The 20,962-nt window shown below is 36.4% G+C and overlaps 1 protein-coding gene across 5 annotated transcripts in view; it reads left to right on the top strand.

The window, feature by feature from the left end:
- The window catches only part of PPP1R9A (protein phosphatase 1 regulatory subunit 9A), a 425,821-nt gene that overhangs the window by 4,396 nt on the left and 400,463 nt on the right, over positions 1–20,962 (top strand). The gene's annotated exons all lie outside the window — the stretch shown is intronic.

The raw sequence follows: 20,962 nt of genomic DNA, 5'->3' as shown, positions 1-20,962 counted from the left end.
TTTGTTGGAACTTTTTTTTGGGGGTACTGCTAGTTGGTGGTGAAAATTTAATTTATGGAAATATATTAGCTGACTTAAATACTTTGAAAAGCTTTGACTGTAAACACTTTGAGTTCAAAATTTGTTACATAGCTTTAAAATGAATTTTTTTGAAAGAAATAACATTGATTTGCCATTCATGGATTTATTTTTACCTCTTAAAAACTGGATAAATGCCAATTGAATTCACATGCTCTAATGACTTTACTTAGTTAACATTTGGTATGGAAGAATAGCACAAAGTACATCAGCAGTGGGTGGTAGAATGTTGTTAGTGGATAATGGCAATAGGGGCAGGAGGTGGTTGGTTGAGTATCAGAATCTCCTGGGGTGCTTTTTCAAAGTGTACTTGCCCACAGCTCAGTCCTGAGATTCTGGCATGCTCTCCTTGGGGAATCTGGAAGGTTATGGTGAGAGAACGTGTAGTTTTAGACCACATTCTAGGGGCTTCTAGCTTACACAGTATGTATATATGATAGACTTGGAATTTGATATATTTCTGTAAATTTTCTCCTCAAAATCTAAAATTACTGTCTGTTATTTCCATTTTAGGACCTTCCATATAAGGCTCTAAAATATAAATTGACATAGAAATATTTAAAGAGAAATCTGACATTGTTCTGATTATGAAATACTATTCTGAAATAAAGTAATAATCTATGAAATTATTTACAGATGTTAGCAGGCAGACTTTCATTTTATTAGTGTAAGGCAGAAGTTCTGGGTCAGAATGGGTCATGTTAAGTTAAACTGTAGTTTAAAATAAACTACAGATGTCAATTCAGTTTGAAAGTAAGTTTCTTTGCAGTGCTTTACCACCTTCCTTTGTGATTATCTCCTTCTGCCTTCCTACCCCTCCCCAACCCCCACTGCCCTACTCTAGATGGTCTTTAAAGGTGCCTTTCCTCCAAGCCTATCCAGTGAGCTCCTAAACTTTGCCATTCGCATCCCCTTTGAACATCATCTTTCTACCCCTTAGGAAGAAAGCAATAAGATTAAATCTTTTCACATTGAGAAAGGCAGGAATAACTGAAATGAACTCTTCAAGGAGTTAAACCCAGTGACTAACTTTTTAATACAGGGGATAGCAGCTTAGGAAAATTTATCAAGTAGACCACTACCCAATCAACCAAGTGGGACACCAGCCTGTATTTGGGTCCTGTGCTGCACAAAACATAACTGTGCACTAGTTGGTTTAATGGATTTTAAAGGATTTACATTGAAATATGTCTGTTTATATGTGAACAAACCAGCTTTTTGGGAATGATATTTTGAAGTTCAACTAATTTCTGCTATGATTGCTTATAACAATAAGTATTTTGCCTCTTAATTTTCATATAATGACAATTTTATATAGCAAAGAATGAAACATTACCTACATTTAATGCATTTCATCAAGAAGAAGATTTGTAAAACAAATTAGATCAAGCATAAGACTTGTGAAACAAAGATAATGTATTGCATTTTATTGGGCAGTTAACAGGACTTCTTGGAGTGGATTAAGTTTGCAAACAGAAGATTCATTCTTAGCCCTTTGTAATGAATAAGACAGTTACTCTTTCTTGCTGCTTCCATTGTTTAATATGCAAGTGGATTCACTTGGAAAATTTGAGAGCTGCTTTCTACTGGTCATGGTGGTGGTCATAGTGTTTAGGTTATTCTCCAATTAAGATTTTTTTTGTCACAGAGGGTGGTAATAGCTAATTAGATCCAATTAAAGTATTTATTGAAGGCTTATCATGTGTGTTCTCTCATGCTGTTAGCTGAAGAAGACACAAAAATCTGTAAGGTTACCCCTTTCCTCTGTGAGTTTGTAGAGTCAATTCTTAAACACATTGTATTTAAAATCCATAAAAAACAGTATAAAAAACTGCCAAAATGTTTAATGTCCTGTGAGTCCTTTAATGGCACTTGGTTGTACCGAATGCGTATAGTGAAAGGGATTTGATAGATTATTTGGAAAGGAATACATGCAACCATTTTCTATCTGTGTTTCTTTATTCTTTTCATAAAGCTTTATTTATGGAATGGGAAGTTGCAATTCTTAACCTCAGTCTTTTCCTTTGAAGCTTAAACATACTTCCTCTTAAAGAAGCAACAGGGAATGTATTTCTTTAAATAAATGATTTTTAGAACTTTTATATTCTTTTCCTGACTGTCACTTTATTCTATACTAGGTTAAAAATTCCTAGCACCTTTAGTTTTTTGTTATAGATCTTATTTATCATCTTTGTATGTGTAATATTGTCCTCAGTGACTACTTCAGTTCTTTTTATAGATGTTTTATGTAGATATTTCCATAAGATGTCTTAAATCTGGACTTAGAAAAACATCAGAATAATAGTTGATCTTTCTGTGTAGCATATACCTTGTACTTGTACATATATTTTGATTTTTAAAAATGGTCAGACTGTATTGCCAGCCATCAGTTAGTATGACTTTCCTATCTTTCACAGACAGTTATTCCTTATTAGATAGATTGATATGTTTCATAGGGTCATGAAATATTAGAATGGGATTAATAATAGTAAATTAAAACCCAACTTTGAGATATGGAATGGGAGAATGTTATGAACCATGCTAATTCGAGATGGAATTATGCCTTCATTTTCAGGAATTTTTCAAAGTGAAAGGATTGAATTAAAGTAAATTTGTCTTAGATGAATCAAAACAAGAGAGGGTGACATGTCATTTTTTTCTACTAATTCAGAACATTTATGGAGCCCGTAATATGTGTCAGGGACAATGCAAATATAACAAATACAACAAATACATAAAATGAGGAGCTGATGAAGTAAGGAGCTGCTGGTAGGTGGGAAGTGTACAGCCCATTAAGGAAGCTCTCAGGCTGTTCCCAACTCTGTGCTTTGATGATCTTTCTAAGGTTGCTGCACCCTCATTAAGGAAGTCACAACCTTTCTCTGTTTCTTATGTCCTTTGGATTGGTATTTTTTTTTCCCCTCAAATACTATTGTGTTACAATGGATTGTTATTCTTGAAACAGCATATCTGAAAAAGATTTTTCTAACTCACAGTAAGAAGGACATTGCAGAGTTAATATTGAGGTACATTGTGCTATATTTTGAGTGTTTCTCAAATCATATGGAGCTTTACAGGACTAGAGTTCAAATAATCAGCAAGGGCACCAGAGTTTCTTCAAACCTTACATGATAGTTGTTGAAAATGGATCTTCTTGTATTCTCTCCCTCTTTTGGGGCTCCAAGTCATAGTTAGGGCATTCATGGATATATGAAGTTTTTTTGTTCAGGATAGTTTTCAGAGAATAGTTCTGTTGAGATCCAACTTTTTTTCTTTGCGGAGGCTTCCCTTTATAACAGTTTTGTCAGTGCTTCTTAAGCTTTAATACGAATATGAATCACTTGGGAGATCTTGTTAGCATCAAGATTCTGATTCAGTAGGTATTCTGTGGGAAATTACCTTGATACAATGGTTGAGCTCCAAGTACACCACCAGGCAAGCTATCTCAGAGGTTATGGAATAGAAGACTCAGAAAACAAGTTAAAATGCTTGAATCACATGATTTACCAAACCAGTTAAACACAAATCGAGAAGCAAGAGGAAAGCTATGGAGTAAGTTAACACACTTCAGGTTCAAACCAGGTTGGGAGGACCGTGCTACCTGTCCTGGATAAACAATGTTCCTATGTCCCATCTTTCTTTCACATAACCCTTCCCCATTAATGGCGTGGTTATGAGGACCAGAGCTGATATTTGAGCCAAGACTCCATAGACTAATGATTTCCTGGGTCGATGATACACACTTGTTCTGTTGAAGAGATGTGACAAATACACTTAGGTACAGCTGTAGCTTTGCTAGTTTGCCTACTGATGAGCAATGGGACCATCCTTGGTGTCCTCAGTAGATGACTGATATGGAAGTAATGTAGCTATCAGTGCAGGCCTAATGGTGACTTGGTATTTCCATTGCTTTTTGTGTATAAGTAAATCTCATTCATTTTATCATAATTTCTATTTATTTTATTGTTGTCATGTCTTCCTCCCAGCTTACCTATTTATTACGCATCTGTTGACTGCCTTCGTTTCACCAGCTTGCATTCTCATTATCAATACTTGGCCCAGCCTGAGTGTTGCCTCTGTCTCGTAAGTTATTAGTTTATTTACCATCTATGATTATCACTTCTTAAGCATTTCACCCATCCATTTGTTTTGTTTACCTCTAAAATAGAATTTCATATTCTGAAATAATATAGGAAAACCACATAACAGTATGTCTGGAGGGGAACCTTAGATTTTACGTTTCTAACAAGCTCTCAAGTGGTGCCGATGCCGCTGATCAAGAGATCACTCTTTGGAATATGAATTTGAAGTACAATCTTCTGGCTTCTGAAAGTGGCTGACCATAGCATGTTAGGAAAGCAACATTTAATAAATTTCCTTTCCAGATGGGTCTGCTGTAGCTGGTTGGGTGGAATAATATTCTCTGAAGATGAAATAAGGTATAGTCTTGTAAAGTGTATGAACACTCTGTTTCTGGATCCCAAAGTGGATTATTATCCTTAACTCAAGGCATTTGGGTCATTAAAAAGTCACATCCTAGGCTCTTTTTGTGGTTTAAGTTTTTAGTTATAAAAAGTTGGGAGGAGGAAGTTTTTAATAGAATCAGAAATTTCATTTCTTTCATTCTTTTGCAAGTATAAATTAATAAACTTAGAGAGTATAAGAATTGTCATATGATTTAACTTGCTTTTCTTGGATAACTTTGATGGTACAACTTTTTTTTTTTTTTTTTTTTTTGAGATGGAGCTTTGCTCTGTCGCCCAGGTTAGAGTGCAGTGGGACGATCTCAGCTCACCGAAACCTCCACCTCCTGGGTTCAAGAGATTCTCATGCCTCAGCCCTTTGAGTAGCTGGGACTACAGGCATGCACCACTATTCCCAACTAATTTTTGTATTTTTAGTAGAGACAGGGTTTTTACCATGTTGGCCAGGCTAGTCTTGAACTCCTGACCTCAAGTGATCTGACCACGTTGGCCTCCCAAAGTGCTGTGATTATAGGCGTGAACCACTGTGCCCAGCCGATGGTATAACATTTAAATTGGATTTCCTTTTAAATTTTTATGTTTTATGACCTATGCTTCATAACCAGGTAAATGAAATATGTCAAATATTTTAAAATACTTTGTAAAATCAAATAATGAAGATTTGTTGAACGAACCCATTTTCTAAAATCCAGAAGTATATCTATACTTTTTTTTTTTTTTTAACTGAACAGTGATCATTTAGTGTTTAAAAAGGGATTCTTTTGACAGCAGATTATTTCAGATGTTTACTGACATTTATTTGTAATAGAAATATTTAAAGTTTCTTGTTTTTTGTTAATTCAGTTTATTTTTTTGAGACAAGGTCTTGCTCTGTCACCCTGGCTGTACTGCAGTGATGCAGTCATGGCTCACTGCATCCCTGACCTCTGGGGCTCGAGTAATTCTCCTGCCTCAGCCTCCCATGTAGCTAGGACTACAGGCAAGCGCTACCATGCTTGTTAATTTTTTTTTATTTTTTGTAGAGATGAAGTCTCACTATGTTGTCTAGGCTCGTCTTGAACTCCTGGGCTCAAGCGACCCTCCTGCCTTGGCCTCCCGAAGTGCTGAGATTAAAGGCGTGAGCCACTGTGCCCAGCAGTTTCTTATTTTGGATCATACATAATTTGTGTTCCCTCTAAACCTTCTCACAAATGACACTAATTGTTAGGTTCATGTACCTGAAAGATAAGATGCCAAATTTGGAGGAAAATCACTTTGTGTTATGTTATCCATATGTCGTTTACCTCGTTAACCCAGTTACATACCCATCACAAGTAATTTGATTGAAATCTCATCTGCATTAGATTTTTTTCTAACACCTTCTCTACCACTTGAAAACAAGTTTAGGAATTTTTGTAGAGAAATATAGTTAGATGTGGGATAAATTCTATATAAACAAAACAAACATTACTATAGATTGTTGCTTTTTATGCTGTTATCTAATTTACCTGTTATTTTTCTTGATTTTCTATGCTCTCATTTGGACCTATTTTCTTTTTGTCCTTTTGCTTCATTATATTCTATAGCTATGGTTTTGAAAAGGAAGAAAACTTTTCAAGTTATGCTTTATAGTTTTTCTTCTGGTCACTTTTACAGTTTTCTCCTGGTTCTAATCTCTTTAGTTTGTGACATAGACATTTGGAGATGAAATATACTTGAAGGTAATCTAGCATCATTTCCCGGTCACTTCAGGAAGCCCTTCAGTAGCATACTCCTGACAGATGATGTTTCAGCTTCTGCTTGAATCATTCTGCCGATGGAGAGTTTATTACTTTGGAAGGTAAAAGGAAAGTTAGAAGGAGGGGCATGCTGGTGTGTGTAGGGAGGTGGTGCACTCATTCTTCTTTTTATCTAATTTTAATTTGCAATTTTTTATTAAGATAAAATTCAGGTAACAAAATTCACCACTTTGAAGTGCACAATTCAGTGGTTTTTAGTATATTCACAGTGTTGTGCAACCATCACTTTTATCTGATTCTAGAACATTTTCATCATCCTAGAAAGAAACCTTGTGTCTGTGAATAGTCATTCCCAATTCCCCTTCCTTCTTCATCCTCTGGCAATCAGTAATTGACTTGATTTTTCTGTAGACTTACTTCTTCTGGACATTTCTTACAAATGCTTTTAAAAAAGAATATAGGAGACTTGAAGAAGAATATAGGAGTATGGCTTGGGATATATTAAATTTAAGATATCAAGAGGATATAGCACACTACAGCAAAGTCTAGAGAGCAATGGCACAAAGAATTTTCTTCTGGTTGGTGACATGGTGTAAAAATTAAGTGGCACGATGTGGGAGCAACAAATGCTGTCTGCCATTTTATGCGTTTCATAGAGAGGAAGAACACATGAGCCGAGGAGACAGTAGGATTCAAGAAGAATGAAATGTATAACTGAGGAAGAATAGGTTTATGTGGCTAAGAGGATGGCTGAACAACTCCCTTGCATGGGACACTGCACTTCTCTTAATGTAATATAAAATTGCTACACATGAAGCATGAGTGTTTGATTCAGCATAGGGTTTATTTCCTATTTATTTAGAGACAGGGTCTTGCCCTGTTGCCCAGGCTGGAGTTCAGTGGCACGATCAAAGCTCACTGCAGCCTTGAACTCTTGCGCACAAGGGATCTTCCTGCCCCAGCCTCCCAAGTAGCTGGGACTACAGTTGTGTGCCACAGTGCCTGGCTAATTACATTGTTTTTTTTTTGTAGATTCCGGGTCTTGCTATATTGTCCAGGCTGGTCTTGAACTCCTGGGCTCAAGTGACCCTCTTGCCTCAGCCTCCCAAAATGCTGGGATTGTAGGTGTGAGCCACCATGTCCTGCCAACATAGGGTTTCTTTAAAGGTACAAGTGGCATTGATGCTGAGTTTCATCTTTACATTGGTCTTTTTATAGCATGAAGGAATCCTGTTCCTTTTCTAATAATCTGATGCTTATTTCTCTCCTACTTCTCTTATATTGTTGCTTTCCTTATTCTTTTACTTTGATTGGAATTGTTCACGGACAGCTTCACTACTTTAAAATTTTTTCTCATCCTTCAATATTTCGATATAGATTTCCTGTGCCTATGTGCTATTATCTGTACTGTAGCCATCTATAAGATGAGTGATTTGAGGCAGATATTTATTTAGTTTACTATGTATTGTCTGTTGGAGCATATTACTATATAGTCTATATTACTATTAAATATCATTAACTAGTAATAATAATGGTAACATCGAGAGGTACTTGATATTCTGTCAGGTTGGACAAGTGTGACTCCTGAGGCCTTGAATTTCTTACCTGTAATTGAGGCTGTCTTACTTGGAATTTATCACTAAGGTTGTTTCTCGGCTTTACCATCCTGTAATTCTCTGTCTTAAACATATTTGTACTACACCATAATCATAAATATTTTTGCTATGATTTCAAAGAGAAAATTTTGGACATCTTTTGTTGAAATATCGAAATGAAGAATTTATGTTAAATTGTTCTTGAGAACAATAATTCTATAGATTATAGTAGAAACCTTAAAATATAGAGTAAAATATTAAGTCCACAGGAGCACATTTTTATAGAGTAGATTTTTAGAGCAACTTGACTTTTGAAAGTATGGGTTTAACTATATGTTAAAACACCCTGCTGAGGAAACTAAGAATAAAGAAAGAAATGTTTTGTAATGTAGTTGCTGACATATTAATTGCTTCACTCACTTTTGCTCTGGAAATAGCTTCATAGCACAGTTCAACATGATTGAAATATTGATATTTTTTTTTTTTACAGTTCCCAGTTTTCAGCCTAACTTACTCTTTCTCATGCACATATCCTTACAAAGAAGACAGCGAAATAGAGTATGAAGATATCAGGAAATTTTATATTTTAGGAGGAGGAAAGTTTTGTTCTTTGCTTACTTAATCTATTTCATTGGTATTTTTAAAAAGTATTTGTGGAGTTAAAACTATTCACCAAGTATTTATGGATAATGGTAAATGAAACTGCTCACAGGTCTGTTAGTCTCCTGCCCTCTTTTGTAAGTCAGATGAGTTTTGTGCCGGGGAAAGCTAATCTTCCAAGTTGTTTTCCGTGCCAGCTGAAATATATAGGGCTAGATTCGGACATAGAGTGGTTGGCAAGGGTCAAAAAGGTGAACAGAGTCATGACCATGAAGGTTTCTTTACAGGAATAAGCAGTGAGAGGCTTCCAGATTAGGTCTTTGGTATTTCTGTCTTGATGCCTTTGAACTGGCATGACCCTACGAAACTGAGTGACCTGCATGTTAAGTCTGTTGCTGTATAGTAAGATGGTCTTTTCTCTTTTATTCACCTCGGATTTCTCCTCCAAAAATTTCTTTTTACTCCTCCTCTTTTAAAAATATGTAAGTATACAGCTTCATGGAGGCTACATTCATATCAGAAAATTGTCTAATCTTCAATATAAGAATCTTAAATAGTACTCACAGTCAGAGTGATACTACTATCACCAGCCAATATGTGGTTTTCAGGCTTGTGAAGAGTTTTCTTTTCATGGTTAGGGTCCACAGAGGACAGGGAAAAGCAGGTTTATTGGTTAGTTTTTGAGATCTGTTTTTGAGGCCGGGCGTGGTGGCTCACACCTGTAATCCCAGCACTTTGGGAGGCCAAGGCGGGCGAATCATGAGGTCAGGAAATCGAGACCATCCTGGCGAACACGGTGAAAACCCGTCTCTACTAAAAATACAAAAAAATTAGCTGGGCGTGGTGGCGGGCGCCTGTAGTCCCAGCTACTCGGGAGGCTGAGGCAGGAGAATGGCATGAACCTGGGAGGCGGAAGTTGCAGTGAGCTGAGAGGGCACCACTGCACTCCAGCCTGGGCAACAAAGCGAGACTCCGGCTCAAAAAAAAAAAAAAATCTGTTTTTGAGTAGTGTTATTTTGATGGATTCCTTTACTAAGTACTTGTTTTGGGTAAAATTGATGTGCAAAATTGTTTTGTAAAGGAAAAGAAACACATAAATTTGCATTTTTCATTGTTAATTGATATTATATATATATAAAATTATTATTTTTTTAAATAACCCATTTCTCAGGGGGAAAGGCAAAACTTATTGTAGAATGTTTGAATGACATCTTATCTACCATTACCTAGAATGTGTTTAGTTTTAGAAGTTTATTCTGTAGGTGGAATAATAAAATACAGTAATTTAAATTGTACACCAGGTGTTATATAATATTCTATGTCCAGAGCATCTATTTCCTTTTAGAAATCTTAACATTGAGCACTGAGCACTAAAACAAACAAACCTGTAAGTAAGTCTTTTGAAAAATAAAGGCTGGCTGGAAGATTGAGGCTGCAGTGAGCTGTGATTGAGCCACCACACTCCAGCCTGGGCAACAGAACAAGACCCTGTTTCAAAAAAGAAAAAGAAGGGCTGGGCCTGAAAATCTATGATTTTCATATATGTATTATATACAGTTTTTTGCTCAGCATCTAGAATTACCTATTATTTAGTATAGATTCCTAAAAATAAAATATCATTTTATTAATTTATAATTTTATTTATAATTTTATTAAATTATATTTAAATTAGTTAAAAATAAAATTATTTTAAAGCCCTTTATATATACTGCCTGAATTGTTATTCAGAAAGGGTGTATTAGTTTGTAATCAGCATTGCATTGGAATAGTTTTCTCACAATCCCTGCACCAGTACTTAGTTTTATTTATATGCTTTGTAGTTTTCAGTTTGGTAGGTGAAAATAGCTCTTATAATTTCTACTTGATCTAATGTTGAGATTGAAGATTTTTTATGTCCTTATAGGCTTTTTTGATATGAGTTCTGAGTGGTTTTTATTACTTTTTAAATCAATGTTTGTTAGTAAAGACTACATCAATGTGTTATTTAAATCAGTTGGTAAAAGTTAAAGCAACTCACATATCCAGTAATAGGGATATGGTTAAATTCATTAAGATAAATGCATATAGTATAATAGGATAAAGCTGTATAACTTATGTTTTCTAAGATTACTTAAAGATGTAAATACTTCATAATAAAAAGTCTGGTTAAATGCTGAATATGCATTTCTGTCATATTTTCACTTTAAAGATATGTGTATTTGCACCTAGGACAAAGATTAAAAACACATACATCAAAACGTTAACTCTAGTAATTTCTGGATTGAGAGAACAGTGATGTTAAATGAATGTATACTTTTCTGAATTTACTTAATTTTCTACAGTGAGCATGTATTACTTCTTTAATTACATTAAAAAATAGTGGTGGGACACAATTGGAATGATCAGCAATAACAACATAAGGAAGTTAACAAAAATGATTTTAAAATGCTGCCCCAAATTCTAATAATTAGTCTTTTAATGTACTTTTTTTTGGAGGACAACATGTCACAGAAAAAAAATTTGGTTTAGTAGTGTAAATTTATGTAACACTGAAGAAGGTGTTACTTTAAGAAAATGGATGAACTTTTGACAGTTGAATTCATTAAGTGCATATTTCTTAAACCTTGGTAAAATTGATCCCACATTTGTGGCTAACCTTGTAAGTATTATGGGGCGGGAGACCTTACAATTCATTTTAAATTGTGATTATATAGCATTTGCATAGGCCTGAGATATTTTCCTTAAGTTCGGCTATTGTGTATTTGATATTCTAATGTGTTACTTAAAATATGCTTTCAAACACTGAGTATAATGAATTTGAAGTGAAACATATTTTAATGAGTAGTCTTACTAAAAATAATTAACATGTACTTAAAGGAAACAACCATTTTCCCATGTGGCATAATGTCTTTCTGATGTCTTAGATTATTGAGCCTCAACAGGCTTGCTCTCTGTGAAGGTGAGAGAGTGGAGATGTCAAGTTCATTATCTTGCTTATATATAATCCTTTGAAAAAACTCACATACACACCCAGTTAAAAATAGGATTTTGAGTTCTAGGCCTCCACAGAATCCATTTGAATATGTTTCCTGTCCTAAAACACCAGCCAATATGTGGTTTCCTGTTGTTCCTCTTAAAAAACATATTAGCTGAAAAGAGATTCATTTGATGTATGATTAGACTATATGGTAGTATGTTATATTTTTAGTTAGAGTCAAAGAGTCAGTTCCTCTCATCTGTTGGGTAATTTTCTACCTTTGAAAAGCTTTGGTAGATAATGTTGTAGTATATAAACGATGACAAACGTATTTTTGTTGGGTGGCAGAGTTTTCTGAAATTGGAAGTTTTAATTATTGCTTTTTGTTTAATTAGATCAGCAGATTTTTCTGATCTTAGAGTTTTAAGCAGTTCTGGGATTTTATAAGTTCTGGTGAAGTCCTAATTAAATTGCCTTACAATATGATCTGGTGTTTGGATTATCACTTTTTGTTAAGTATTCTTAAACCTTACTACAATATGGTTGATAAATTCTGTTAATATTTTATTGTATACTGAGTTTCTAGTAGTGACATATAGATGATTGTATATAATTATAAGAACTATTTAAAGAAAAAGAGGCAACATTAACAGACAAACCATGTAAAATTTTGACTCTTCTATAAAATGGTTACATTGGAAAAAGAAAATTGGAGTTCAAGAAAAAAATAATTTTACTGGTTGTGATTTTGCATATTTATGTAAATTTGTGAATGATTTGAAGCAGTCATATCTTTTTTTAGTTAATCATATACCCAATCAAGTTTGAGACAAGGCTTATGTTTTTCCATAGAGATTATGACACTTGTGGAATTTTTATCTTGCTGGCTCCTTCTCTGTATAACGAGTTCTGTGAGTAGTAGCGTTAGTGAACTGGAGCTCCCTCAGGAGATTGTCCCATTTGCAGATGTAGCCATCAGAAGAGTTTTAGTTTGAGTTACTGGGTTTTGACTCTTATTACCTAATACAATTCTTTATTTATTTATTTTTGAGATGGAGTCTCACTCTGACTGCATTATTATCATTTTTTTGAGACGGAGTCTTGCTCTTTTGCCCAGGCTGGAGTGCTGTGGTGCGATCTCAGCTTACTGCAACTTCCGTCTCCCAAGTTCAAGCGATTCTCCCACCTCAGCCACCTGAGTAGCTGGAATTACAGGCATGCACCACCATGCCTGGCTTAATTTTTCTTTTTTTAGTAGAGATGGGGTTTCACCATGTTGGCCAGGCTGGTCTCAAACTCCTGACCTCAGGTGATCTGCCCATCTCAGCCTCCCAAAGTGCTGGGATTACGGGAGTGTGCCACTGTGTCTGGTCTACCGAACGAAATTCCTACTCTTAATCTAGAATGAGAACTATTGAGAGTTCATCCATTAGAACCCTTGAAGTCTGTCCCTCAGATGGTTGAAAGTCTGTAGCTGGAGGATGTTTGAAATAAACAGAATATTGATATGAAATATTTCTGAAGGTATCCTTTTTCCATATCCTATATTTAATGTTTAGCTGGCATATTAGAGTTGTCCAGAGAAACAGAACCAATAGGATGTGTATATATACAGAGAAAAATGTATTGTAAGGAGTTGGCTCACAGGATTATGGAGACTGGCAAGTCAAAAAGCTGTAGGGTGGGTTCGCAGGCTAGAGACTCAGGGAAGAGCTGACATTGCAGTTCAAGTATAAAAGCCTTTTGCTTTTATACTTGACATTTTTTTTTTGCTTGTGGGGGAGTCAGTCTGTTATCCTATTCAGGCCTTCAACTGTTTCGATGAGGCCCACCCACATTATGGAAAGAAACGAGCTTTCCTCAAATTACATTTAAAAACACCCTCACAGAAACATCCAGAATAGTGTTTGATTAGATATCTGGGCACCATGGCCCAGCTAAGTTGACTTATAAAATTAACCATCACAGTCAAGCTTTCTTGTTTTGATTGCCCCTTCTGAAGCTGTTTCAGGGAGAAAACTCATTTTTTCTCCCACGTATCTTAGTCGGGGAGTTGGTTCCTCTCTTCCTCTCATTCTTAGAAAATTTGCTGAAGGGATTCTTCCCTCTGTTGGGCAATATGTTGTAGAAGAGGATTATATGTTTGGAATCAGACAGACCTGTGTTCAGATCCTGCAGACATCTGATCTTTTAAGAAAGTTTGTTTAAGCTTTGAGGGCAGGGAATTTGTTTTATGGTTGTGTCTCTAGGATTGTCACACCGCTTGGCACATTGTAGGTACACAGTTGGCGTTAATAACCTTTTATGTTCATCATCTCTGCTCTTTCTCCTTCCTCTTCTCCCCCTCCCCCCACCTGAAGGTCCAAGTTGGGATGATAGTAATATTATTCGTTTTATTATATTTCGAGACAAGGTCTCACTCTGTTGCCTAGGCTGGAGTGCAGTGGCATGATCACAGCTCACTACAGCCTCGACCTCTGGGCTCAAGGGATTCTCTTGCCTTAGGCTCTTGAGTAGCTGGGATTACAGGCGTGCACTGCCATGCCCAGCTAATTTTTTTTCCATTTTTGTAGAGACAGAGTCTCACTATGTTTCTCAGGCTAGTCTGGAACTCCTGGGCTCAAGCGATCCTCCCACCTCAGCCTCCAAAGTGCTGGGATTACAGGTGTGGGCCACTGCCGGGCTAACATTTTTATATGTATAATGCTTGTATGATTTATTTATAGGTAAAATCCTTCAGGTTAGCAGTTACAAATGAAAGCTGGGTGATTCCATTACAGATTATAATCTTTCCTGGCCACTGCTCTGGCTTGCTGAAGTTGTTGTGCTCTCTTTCATTTGGGAAATCTCAATCTATTGCCCTGTAGGGTAATGACAGTTCATAAGTAACCACAGTCATTAAAATATGGTTGTTTGAGATACAACTATGGAAGCTGAAGGGGGAGAGTACTCATTTTGCCTTAACTTTATATCTACTTTGATCACCAAAGCTTGTAATTAGTTGCAAGAAAATCTAAAAATTGAGATTCCATCAGAAAGTTGTAAAGCTACTTATTTAGAGGTTGCAGTAACTTGCCTCACCTTTGGTAACTTGAGTATGTGAGTGTATCTATATTCTGAAAATGAAAGTTATCGAAAATTTAATTAACTAAAAAATTTGAATTATTTCTTTTACTATTTAGTCTTTTTATCTTCCTTTTATTTCCTGACTTGTTTACTAAAATGTGGTTTCTTTTGTTTTTTTCAGTGGTTAGAGAGTTTTTAGTTAGTGGTTAGAGTCATTGGTTAGAGAGTTTTTAGTTAGTGGTTAGTGTTTTTTTTGGGGGCCATTTCTGTCCCCCTACTCCCTTAATATTTATTTTAGGAATGTGCTTGGTTTTAATTCCATAGCTAAGTTATAATTTTGTAATTATTTTTGTAGTCGGTTGTCTCATTCTCTAATCAAGCTTTTTCTGACTGTGAATTTGTTTATCCAGAAAACAGTTTTTCATTTTCTCGGTGACTTGTAATTAGTAATAAATTGCATGGGACCAAATAATCCAAGGTCTTGAAATCGTATTTTTTGCCTATATGTTTCCTCCATGAATTACATTATCTGGAAAATGTCTGACAGTTGTTATTAAGCTGAAATATGAAATAGTTTTGCTTGTTCATGCAAATTTGTTTATGTAGAAACAAGTTTTTCCTAGGCAGAAATTGCTTTTGATAGCATCCTGAGGAAGAGAATGGTTAAGCTGTTTTCTGTATTTTCTTTTTAACTGTACAATAATTTTTTGGGGGGGTTATGTATATTTCTGCAGATACATAAAACAATGTTTTGTAAAATGCATTGTAGACATTGAAGCAGAAGAATCTTAGTATTTTCAGGGCCCTTGATAATATCCTCTTTATTTAAAAATATAACTATAAAAGTTATTGTTTTTCCATTTCTAAAATGAATTTAATAAAAGCACCTTTTAGCAGGATGTTGGTAAGAATGTATGATTTAATATGAAGGTTCATTATATTATTTGAATGAATTGAGCTACTATGTCAGATGTGATTTTGTTACTGCTGTTTTTCATCTTGAGATTAATATTATAACATTTTATAATTACTATATAGGCATTAGTCGAGGCTGATAAATCACCTATTATTCAAATGTTTATAAATAAGTGGTTATGCTACAGCTATTTGGAGAAGCATTGTCTTCTGAGTTGATTAATAATAGTCAACAAACATTGAATATGTATAAAATGTGTTGACTTCGAGCTCTGCTGTGTAGATATTGAGATAAATAAGACAAACCTTTTCTCCTTGAGACTATAGATTTATGAAGGAGATAGAGAAGTAAACATTTGTAGGATAGTGTGATAAGTGCTGTGATACAGGTATATACATAGGGTGACCATATATAATTTATTGTCCAAACTGTTGAGAAATTCAGTGTTCTGATTATTATTACTGTCTTTAAAAATAAGGGCACAGACCGTTGTTTAGTCCTCTTTGGATCATGCAATGTCTAGGGTGACCGTGGAATTTATTGTCAAAATTGGGACACTTTTTGAGAATGAAAGGGGATGTTATGAATACTTACACTGGGGCAACAGACGTCATCTGGAACTGACCCAGGGAAGCCAGTACACATGTCACCTTTGATATAGCAGCTTGCTGTGGTGCTCCTAAGCAGGGGAGTCTACCTTTATCAGGAGGAGAGGAATCATTAGGGAGGACTTCTCAGAGGAAGTGATGCTTGAGTTGAAGCTTTAAAGATGAATAAGAATTAATTAGGTAGAGAAGTGAAAAATCCTAAGCTGAGGGAAAAGTATGTTTGAGAAAAGAGTAAACCAGAACAGTTGGAGGAACATGAAGGGTGTGTGTGTGTGTGTGTGTAGTGTAAGAATGTAGGCAGGTGGTAGTTGAAGGAGGGACTTGTATACCTAGGAGTTGGAAATGAAATGCAAACTATGGGAAGTCATTGAATAATTTAAAGGGATAGATGACATCATCACTTTGCTATATATACCCCTCCTATTTTTTGGTGGTTATGGAAGGGTGGAGAAGATCCACTGGTCCCCCATTTTTTCTCTCTGTTCTTTCAGTAAACATTTATCCTAGAAGCTTTCAACCAACTTCTGTTTATTCAGCTTGCTGGATTAACTGATGTCTTCCATTTGCTGGATAGGACATGCTGACTGATGACCTCACAGACTGTTCTTATGCCCTCACTACTCACCTCACCACCTACAGTCATAGGCTGACTAGGAGTTGGTTGTGTACATTACTAAACCTGTTTGTGCCCTCTTTATTTGTTTTTCTAAGTGTGTATTCAGTACTATGTAAATTGATAAAACATGAGTGTGAAAATATTTTTTTTGCTATAAAAATGTAAATTGAATTCTTTGAGGAAGATCTGATAAAATATGTCACTTAAAGATCTTGTTAAATTAGATGAGGGAGATATAGATGACAGAAACTCTTTCAACAAATATCTAAAAAGATTTGCCACTCCAATTATTTTGTGAGTGTCTTCAAGTTTTTGTCCCACTTTAAAGAAAACCAAACTGGCCATCATAGCCAATGAATTATGTAGGAAAGATACTGTGGATCATTAATTTGCAGACCAAAACTCACAGTAAAGGTGTTGGCCTGATGTCAAAAGATTGGTAAATGAATATACTTCTAGGTGTCTTACATTAATATAGACCTATTAAAATATACATCGGTTTTTATGATTTCTAACTTTAACTGCCATTTTCAATTGACAAACAAATTCTTAGTCTAAATTGCTTCTTCTAAGAGAGCATCTTTTTGTAAAAAGTGTCTGCTTTAAGCTAGGCAGTATGCTAATCACCTGAATTACATATTAGAATACATCTCTCAAGGAGCTTGAATTCGCCTGGGAGAGATGGACATGTAAGTCACAATGTAGTGAGAGTAGCATTGCAATAGTGGTGTGCACAGGATGCTGTGAGTGCAGAGAGAGGGCACTTGGGTTCTGGAGGCAAGTTCCAGGAAACTCCTGGGAGAAGCCAAACTCTATCTGAGTTTCAAAGGTTTAGTAAGTGTTGGTAGAAAAAGGGACAAGTGTGCAACGTAACAGCGAGGCACAGAAAAGAGAAAAAAATGCTGTCTTTTGCAGATCTCAGAGTATGATTTATTTATAGGCAAAATATTGTTGGTACATGGTAAGACATGTACCACAAAGTTTAATATTGTTGGTACATGTTAAGGCAAGGGCAGATTAAGAAGCTTCTTTTGTGCTAGACTTAGTTTGCACACTTTTCTGAAACATATTAGTTGTTGGAGGGGGTTTTGAGCATGGAAAGGCATTATTAGATTTGTATATTAGAAAACCACTCTAATAGAGAGTGGAGATAGATCAAAAGGCTAGGTGTGGGGTGGGTGTGCAGCAGTCACAGTGAACATGGATGAGACTGATGAATGTTTGTCAGAATGGAGGTTGAAACAGGCAAAGGATAAACTGGGGCAAGCTGGATTAGGCAGAAGACGATAAGAGGTGTTATTTTGTGTGAAATTAACTTTTAAGTACAAAAATCATATGTGACTATTTTTTATTTATCCACGTATTTTTCCTACTCTCCCCACAAAGGATCTAGTGCTTGGTTGATAACAGATGCTCAGCAAATGAGAGCTGGTGTAGGAATTAACTAGACATAAACAGGGAATTGATTGTCTTTGATCCAATAGTTGCAAAATAGGAGGGATGAACTCATAGGGGCCTTAGAGCCAAGGCTGTGGATCCGAGTGTTAGATCCAGGTATCTATGTCATTGGGATACTGTGAGAAGAGGAAAGATGAGAATAAGGGGTAAGACAGCGTGAGAGTGTTGGGAGGCAGCATGATGGGGGAGCCCCACATTTTGGAGAAATAGAGTTTGAGAAATAGCGCTTCAGAGAAAGTTTGGAGAAAAAGATTAGAAAGATTTTAAGAAGGATAAAGGTTGCTAAACTTTTTCTTTCTTTTTTTGATATGGAGTCTCACTCTGTCACCCCAGCTGGAGTACAGTGGTGCAATCTGAGCTCACTGCAACCTCTGCCTCCCAGGTTCAAGCAATTCTCCTGCCTCAGCCTCCCAAGTAGCTGGCATTACAAGTGCCCCCCAACAATGCCTGGCTAATTTTTTTTTTTTTTTTTTTGGAGACGGAGTCTCGCTCTGTCGCCCAGGCTGGAGTGCAGTGGCGTGATCTGGGCTCACTGCAAGCTCCGCCTCCCGGGTTCACGCCATTCTCCTGCCTCAGCCTCTCCGAGTAGCTGGGACTACAGGCGCCCGCCACCACGCCCGGCTAATTTTTTGTATTTTTAGTAGAGACGGGGTTTCACCGTGGTCTCGATCTCCTGACCTCATGATCCGCCCACCTCGGCCTCCCAAAGTGCTGGGATTACAAGCGTGAGCCACCGCGCCCGGCCGCCTGGCTAATTTTTGTATTTTTAGTAGAGACGGTGTTTCACTATGTTGGTCAGGCCAGTCTCCAACTCCTGACCTCACGTGATTTTGCCCGCCTCGGCCTCCCAAACTGCTGGGATTACAGGTGTGAACCACCATGCCCAGCCTTATCTTTATACTTTTATAGAGATGGGTTGGTAGGTGAAGTAAGTAACTCTGAGGAAAGCCAATGGTATCTTTGGATTGAGACTGGGGAAAGAGTACTGCACATCAGGAAAGGGAAAGGAGTTACAGAGATACAAAGATAGAGACTTGCATTTATTTCTGGTAAAGTAGGTTAGCATTACCTATTTAGCCATTTAAAATTAGCCATTTAAAATATGTAATAGTAACATAGAGCTGTGCACAAGGTTATAGCAGGTTTGGAATCAGAGATGAGGTCCTAAAAGAACCAGTGCTGGGCTTAGCTGTCAGTTGTGCAGGTTAAGCTAGACTGTTAGCGTATCCATACAAAATAGGTATGAAGATTAATGTTGCCTTCTGTAGAATGATTTTGCCTGGTCAGCTGGAAGTTTTTCTTTTTTTCCTTTGCAGATTTTTCCAGCTGTTGTTTTGCCCTCTGAAGTACTGGGTCTATAATGTTCTTAAAGTCTTCAGAGAAATATACATGAATATTATTCTTCATCAGCAGTAGAATGAAGTAATTTCTCTTTCAATATTAATTTACACTGAAAAAATAAGTGCTCACCAGTAAGAGGTTTTATGTTCTTTTCTGACGGCAGGTGAACTTCAGATAATGTTCCGGTAACTCCTAAGTTACAGGAACGCTATTGACCCAGTTGACCCAGTTAATTTCAAGTAATAGACTTGACAGGTCTTTGTAAATTAAAATCCCTTTCCTATTGGCCCAGTGTTGTACGGTGGTATTTTGTTTCTGGAAACATATCACATTATAAAAATACTACAATTAGTCGTGAAAATGAATAAAGAGAACTTACAGTGTATGTTTATGCAAATACTAGGTATACTAACCAACATGATAATAGTGTAAATGCTCCTTTTAGGGATTTTTTTCTGCATGAATTAGACTGACTGGATTCTTTTTTATTTTTATTTTTTTGAGAAGGAGTTTTGCTCTTGTTGCCCAGGCTGGAGTGCAATGGTGCAACCTCGGCTCACCGCAACCTCCACCTCCTGGGTTTAAGTGATTCTCCTGCCTCAGCCTCCTGAGTAGCTGGGATTATAAGCATGCGCCGCTACATCCAGCTAATTTCGTATTTTTAGTAGAGACAGGGTTTCTCCATGTGGGTCAGGCTGGTCTCGAACTGCTGACCTCAGGTGATCTGCCAGGCTTGGCCTCCCAAAGTGCTGGGATTATAGGTATGAGCCACCATGCCCGACTGACTGTGGATTCTTAAAACACCATTTCTGTGTGTGTCTCAGAGTGTTTGGATGGTAAATGCAGGGGAGTGGCTGTTTCCATGGCTATTTCTTCTTCAGTGAATTTTTGCTGCTGCGTCTTCAGTGACCTGGCTCTGGGCATTAGCTTCACTTGAAGTAGGTAGGTGGTGGAGGAGTCATTAGCCAGTTTTAAAGACAAGTTTAGTTTTCTCTGCTGTTATATAGATAAATTGGCAAGTGGTTGTGAAATTGGCAAGTGGTTGTGATTGAGCCTTTCCACCTTAGGGGTGGTCAGAAATCCATTAATTTAGTATTGCCCTTCTTAGAAAAAATGGATTATGATGATGATGATTTTTCAAAACAGATGAGTACTTACCAGCCAAAAGGCTTTTGTGTCATTATATTTTGCTTTATGATTTTGTAAATTGTATCAAAAAGATTGAATTGGTGCCAGCTCCATGTTTGAATTCTCTAAAAAAATAAGTGCTGGTTTAGATGATCTATCTAGATAAAACATTTCAAACATTTATTATTGAATTCTTCTTAATATGCTACATAAATAGTCAGACCCCTTCTTTTTGTGAATGTTATTTTGAGGTATGTATTCAGTGTTTGCTAAGTTTGTTAGAATTGAGGCAGGGTTTTGGAGACCCTCGGATTAGAGCTAATTCTGGAAGTTAAATTTTTACCTACCTTAAAATTGAGAGAGTATGTATTCATGGCATTTGACCGTGAAATTATATG

This window comes from Symphalangus syndactylus, chromosome 3 (assembly GCF_028878055.3).
Source record: "Symphalangus syndactylus isolate Jambi chromosome 3, NHGRI_mSymSyn1-v2.1_pri, whole genome shotgun sequence".
NCBI lineage: Eukaryota > Metazoa > Chordata > Mammalia > Primates > Hylobatidae > Symphalangus > Symphalangus syndactylus.
This window is presented reverse-complemented; position numbering and strand designations above follow the sequence as displayed.